At 53.1% G+C, this 5,762-nt stretch overlaps 1 long non-coding RNA gene across 1 annotated transcript; it reads right to left on the bottom strand.

Annotated features, from left to right (window-relative positions):
- Positions 1 to 1,825: 1,825 nt before the first annotated feature.
- On the bottom strand, positions 1,826 to 4,822 carry LOC149122297 (uncharacterized). Its single transcript, XR_016220251.1, has 2 exons — positions 4,688 to 4,822; positions 1,826 to 2,362 (listed from the first exon to the last, which is right to left on the bottom strand). It is a non-coding gene; the product is annotated as an uncharacterized LOC149122297 (long non-coding RNA).
- Positions 4,823 to 5,762: the final 940 nt, after the last annotated feature.

Genomic DNA, 5,762 nt, shown 5'->3' with positions numbered 1-5,762 from the left:
AAGTGAACCAGCAGATGGAAGACCTCTTTCAGTCTCCTTCTCTGTCCCTGTCACATTGCCTTTCAAATAATAAATCTTTAAAAAAATAGAGTATACAACTCAACAATTTTTAGTGTACTCATGATATTGTTCAAGCATCACTACTATATTTCCCGAACACTTGTGTCCCCAGAGGGAAACCTGGACCCGCTAAGCCACCCCTCCTACTTCTCCCTTCCTCCAGCCCCTGCCAGACACTGATCTATGGATTTGCCTGCCCTAGATATTTCATATACGTGGAATTCTACAAATACATGGCCATGTCTGGTCTCTCTCACTTCATCTGCAGGGTTCCCAAAGCCCATCATGCCGTGGCAGCTGTCCCACACAGTAGCATGTACCCAGGTGTCATTCTTTTTTGTGGATGAATAACAGGTGAATGTACCACACTGTGTATTCATTCGTCAGCTGACGGCCATGGGGTTGTCTCCACTCTTTGAGCCATCATGAATCACACCCTACGAACACTGAGTGCAAGGTTTTGTTGAACAGTTTTTCATTCTAAGGTGTAGAATTGCTGGGCTCTGTAGTAATTCTAAGCTGTACTTTTGAAGGAGCTGTTGGAGTGTTTTCCACAGTGGCTGCCCCATTTTGCATCCCCATTAGGAACGTAGGAGGGAAATAGCTCAGTTTTACAATGAGAATTCTCAAGTCCGGGAAGGCTGCGTGATGTGCACCAAGTCACAACAGAACCACAAAATTAAGTGTCCCAACTCCCACTCCTGCATCCCTTTCACTGTCTCCCAGCCCCACTCGAAGGTCCTCGCCTTCTTCCATTGCATAACCTGGGACAGGAAAGCGGCTATTGCAGAAAAATAGCCCAATATTGCTGGAAACAAAAGGACACATCTGCATACCTCTGAGTTAACCCCAAAATGCCAGCGATCAGCCCCACCTCTTTCTCTCTCCCTCAGCTGCCTCCCCTGGTGCTCCAACTCCGCATTTGCTCCACAAAGGGAGCTCTTCCCACAGCTCTCTGGGCTCACTGTTGTTTGTTCCGCCTGTCTCCAGCCAACACACAAAGATCGAGTCGTGTCCACCACCCCCTGTAAATACCACGGATAACTTCTCCCAACTCCTCTGGTCATCACGTAAGACCCTTCCCAGCTTATGGCCACCTGCCCTTCCAGTTCAGACCCACCCTCCCCCACTCACTGTGCCCAAACCAGAAGAATCGCACATCTCTCAACAGGCCCAGCGCCTCCACATTTTCAAAACTGTTCAAAATCACAGTTCATTCAAAAGCCACTACTGGAGCAGCTGTTTGACCTCATGCTTAAACACTGGCTGGTATACCCGCATCCCACGTTATAGTTCCTGGGTGCCACAGGAAGCCCAGGCTCCAGGCTCCAGCTTCCTCCCAGTGCTGATCTAGGGAGGCAGTAGTGATTGTTCAAGTGGCTGAGTCCCTGCCACTCCAGGAGGGAGACTGGGATGGGTTCCAAGCTCCTGGCTCCAGCCCCATCATGCCGTTCCGGGCATCTTGGGAGTGAACAAGCTTATGGGAGCTCGACCTGTCTTTGTTTCTTTCTCTCTGTGTGTCTCCCTCTCTCTGCCTCTCTAATTAATCATTAATTAATTAAATCTTTTTTTAAAAAAATGTTGAGTTCCTTTATGGACCAGCATGGGGATTTCAATTAGCACACTCTCTGTCTTCAAAAAATAAACTTACCATCACCACTGTAGGTGATAATGTCATCATACAAATAATAAAAATAGACTCTGAGAGAAAAACAACAGAATCTGATATACAGAAAAGTGCAGAAGTGAGCAACATAAGAAATTCTTTTTTTTAAAGATTTATTTATTTATTTGAAAGTCAGCATTACACAGAGAGAGGAGAGGCAGAGAGAGAGAGAGAGAGAGAGAGAGAGAGGTCTTCCATCCACTGGTTCACTCCCGAATTGGCCGCAAGGGCCAGAGCTGCGCCGATCTGAAGCCAGGAGCCAGGAGCTTCTTCTGGGTCTCCCACGTGGGTACAGGGGCCATCTTCTACTGTTTTCCTAGGCCATAGCAGAGAGCTGTATTGGAAGTGGAGCAGCCGGGTCTCGAACCGGCTCCCATATGGGATGCCGGCGCTTCAGGCCAGGTGTTAACCAGCTGCGCCACAGCGCCGGCCCCCTAGGAAATTCTTAACTCCCTCTGTGAGGAGCTCATAAAAGTGGGTGCAGCAAGGCTGTGAAGGGTGCAGAGGCATTCACACGGTGAGCATGGCGGAGAAGCAGAAGGAGCAGCCACGGGCCAGGCAGGGAGCAGAGACACGAGGACAGGTGAGGGGGCTGTGGAGGCCAGGAGAGAGCATGGTGCGAGGCAGCTGTAGAGGCTGGAGGCCAGAGAACAAGGCAGAGTCGCAAACAGGGGAGGGAGAGGGTGCTGCTGACCCAGAGAACTGAGAAGGCTGTGAAGAAGTAGATCAGAGCTGCCTCCAAGGGCAGAGACAATTAGTCTCCCACCACCTTTCACTGTGGGCCTGGCCTGAGGCCCTGCCCTGGGGGGTGGGGGGGCAGGGAGGCCCAGCATTCTGCAATTCCCAGCGCTCCCTCGCCTGGGGGAGTGAACAGTCTCTCCTGTTCCCTGCACCTGCAGGGCTGACCTGCCCCTCGCTCTCTCCCCTCCTTCGTGCAGGGCGTCCTCTGTGCCCACAGCAGCCCTTCCCCTCCAGACTGCCCTCCAGGGCTGCAGAGGCCAGGACACCTTGGTTCCCTTGGGTTCCTGCCCTCTCACAGCCCTCAGTGCTTCCCCAGGGCCTGGGGCGGAGAGAGCTCTGGCCTCTAACAGGCTCCTCGATGCGAGCCTGGTCCTCCGCTGTGAGCAGCAAGGACCCGGAAATGGATCAGCCAAGCTTGTTGACCGTACAAGCACTGCTTCTGCGGCAAAGCACACCCCCCTTTGCTTCCTGGGCCTCACAAAGTCCATGGCGTGTGGCACTGGGTCCCCATTCACGCAGAGAAAAGCTGTGGGAGAAACCCCCTTGAACTGAGCCCCCTTATCTGCGCTGGAACTGCACACCATTGTGGAGCCCGAATGTCAAGTCCATGTCCTTCCGATGGACACAGAGTAACAGAGCCAAGAGCCAATCAGCCTCAATATATAAATGAATGTCCTCGGTGGGCAGAGGGCCCTTGAATAATTGATAAACAGAGCCATTCAGTGTTTGCAGGAGCTCCGGCCAGCACTGCTTATTATGGGTGATGATTCACTCCATTCTATGGAACAAATTGTTCCAAGGTCTAACTCCATCCACTTCCCTGGCATTTTTTTTTAAATAAAAAGCATGCACCTGTGGAATTCATATGCATGCAATTGTGCCCAGAATAGAAATGAGAGAATTAATTTGTGTCCCACAGTCCATAATAGAGCAACCTCAGAGGCCACTGCCAAGGGGCTCAGCGCTGGGAATGACTTCTTTCATTCGAGAGGAGGAAAGATACGGATATGTCGAGTCTCTGCTGGCCACGAAGATTGCAGGAGCAGGATGAACTGAAATGTGAACATCTTCCCCAACAGTGCTGGTTATTTGTTAGGTCTGGCAAAGGGACAATCAGTATTCAAATTGCGTGCCTTTATTTCAGACCGTGCATCTGGGAGCTAATTTAGTGTGTCCAGTTCCTGTTAGCCATGTGTCTCTGAGTGCTTGGTGCTGCCTTGTCCAGAGAACAGCTTCATTTTGCTTTCAAAGCCTGATGGTTTAACAAGCTCACATCAAGCTGCTCTGGCCTGCCTGCATTCCTTCAGCATCCTCCAGGTCTGGAAATTTCTCTACTTCATCCTCCCCTTTGAACATTTTGATGCGAACATGTCGGTATGGTTTGTGAAGTCAAGAAAGCCTACCAATTTCCCAGGACCCATTTCTGGGTTGGTTTGCACGCCTGCTCATTCAGCACCAATGGAGCCCTCAGTGGGAGAAGCAGAGGTCATAGTCTGAGACACAGGTGCCCCTTCTTTATCTTGCAGGACGGAGAGAGCCAGACTCTCCAGCAAAGCCTGGTTCTGCCAAGGCCCTAGCGGGAGCCCTAGTAAATATCAGCCACTTCTTTCTAGTCCCGGATCCTGCTCCAGGTCTCAGCGGGGGCTGCGGAGCGCAATCTGGAATGAGTTGGCCTTTTTGAAGTGGAGGAGTGGAGACAGGATTCGGGGCTTCGCTCTGCTGCTTCCCTGTGAAATGTTCCATGGGAGCTGGAGGTGCTGGGGATCCCCTTCGGCTCCTGCAGCACACACCTGTTGTTGGAATGTGGCCCGCCTGGCAGTCTCTCTTCCTATGACGCTCACTTGGAGCGCCTGAACAGCTCCTTTGTCTTCCGACCCATTCTCGTAACCGCTATTGGCCCAGATCCCTCCGTCTCCCGCTCCGTCATCGCTTTCAAGCCCAGTACTCCCTTCAGTGTGTGTGTGTGGGGGGGGGTGTTCTCTGAGCCCTAGAAATGTTGTGCCCAGGAGAAGGATGTTGAGTGAGGGCGCCAAGCCAGCCACGGCTGAGGCCTGCTCCTGCACGGTCCCCCCTGGCCGGGGCAGTGGCCAGTGCTGGGACTGCTGCTGAAGAGCCCTCCTCTGGCCCAAGGTGGGGAGGGCACGGTATGGAAACCCAGGAAAGTGGATTGTAGATGCTGGTGCTGGAGGAGAACGCGCACGATCAGGAATCGGCACCCACCTGGTGCTTGGATCCCACCTCCGCTCTCCTTCCCATGCAGGATCTGTGCCTGAATGGCCTGCATTCACCATGACGCCCGGGGAGCACATGAAGGCAGGATTACACACGCCAAGGCCGGGTCAGTGGAGATGCCTGAAACAGGAAAGGAGCCAGACACGCCAAGTGTGACCTCAGTGAAGGCGGAGGAAGACGGGGTGGATGCTGCCCGAGGGTTGCACAGCTCAAGGAAGCTTCAGGAAAGCCTTTGGGGGCTACTTGAGCCCTAGGCCAGAAAAGTAGCCCTGTGTTTCCCTGTAATGGGTGTGCTTTGGCCTCCCTGCCACACATACAGCACTGGAGGTCTTAGCACAGATGCAGCCGTGGCGTCTGTCCCCAGATCTGGGCTCCAACAGTCCAAGCTGCTCTCTGTCAGCCCACCCCCTCCCATTCAGGGAGAAAGGACAGCAAGATATCTAAGTGCAGCGGATGTGGGCTGGGGGTGTGGTGGGGGGCGGTATTTATTTCACTCCAGGCTCTTATCACGCACAAGCATGCTAAGTGCTGGCACTTACAAGGTGTACAAGGTGAAACAACTTATTTAAAAGATGAGAAAGTAACCACACACACACACACAGAGAGAGAGAGAGAGAGAGAAATATCCATCAGGAATGGGTGGTGGGCCAGAAGATTCCCTGAAGGGAGGGAGTGGGAGTGTCTCCGAAGGGAGACGGAGAGTGCACCTGGCAGCCCCCGCAGCCGTGCTCCACCGCCAGAGAGTGCTCCTCCCGCTGTAGGTCTCTTTTATGAAGTAGGGGGCGGGGCCTCTGCAGGCAGTGAAGCCACCTGGGAAACACACAAACACACGGCACCTCCGCAAGTTCCGCGTGGAACTTAACATCCGTATCTTCATGGCATCCCCTTGAGGTGGCAGATGAAGCAGACGCGTCCCAGGAAGGGTGGCGTTTTGACTGACAAGTAGGAGACTACAATTACATGAGGGCTTGTGACTTCCAGCGCAGCAGACCTAGCTAGCTGCCTGCCTATCCCATAGCACAGTCAGACTCCAACAGGAGCGAGAGCCCAAGCCGGGAAACAA

The sequence above is a fragment of the Oryctolagus cuniculus genome, chromosome 14 (assembly GCF_051225735.1).
Source record: "Oryctolagus cuniculus isolate XC-2025 breed Fujian yellow rabbit chromosome 14, ASM5122573v1, whole genome shotgun sequence".
In the NCBI taxonomy this organism is placed as follows: Eukaryota; Metazoa; Chordata; class Mammalia; order Lagomorpha; family Leporidae; genus Oryctolagus; species Oryctolagus cuniculus.
This window is presented reverse-complemented; position numbering and strand designations above follow the sequence as displayed.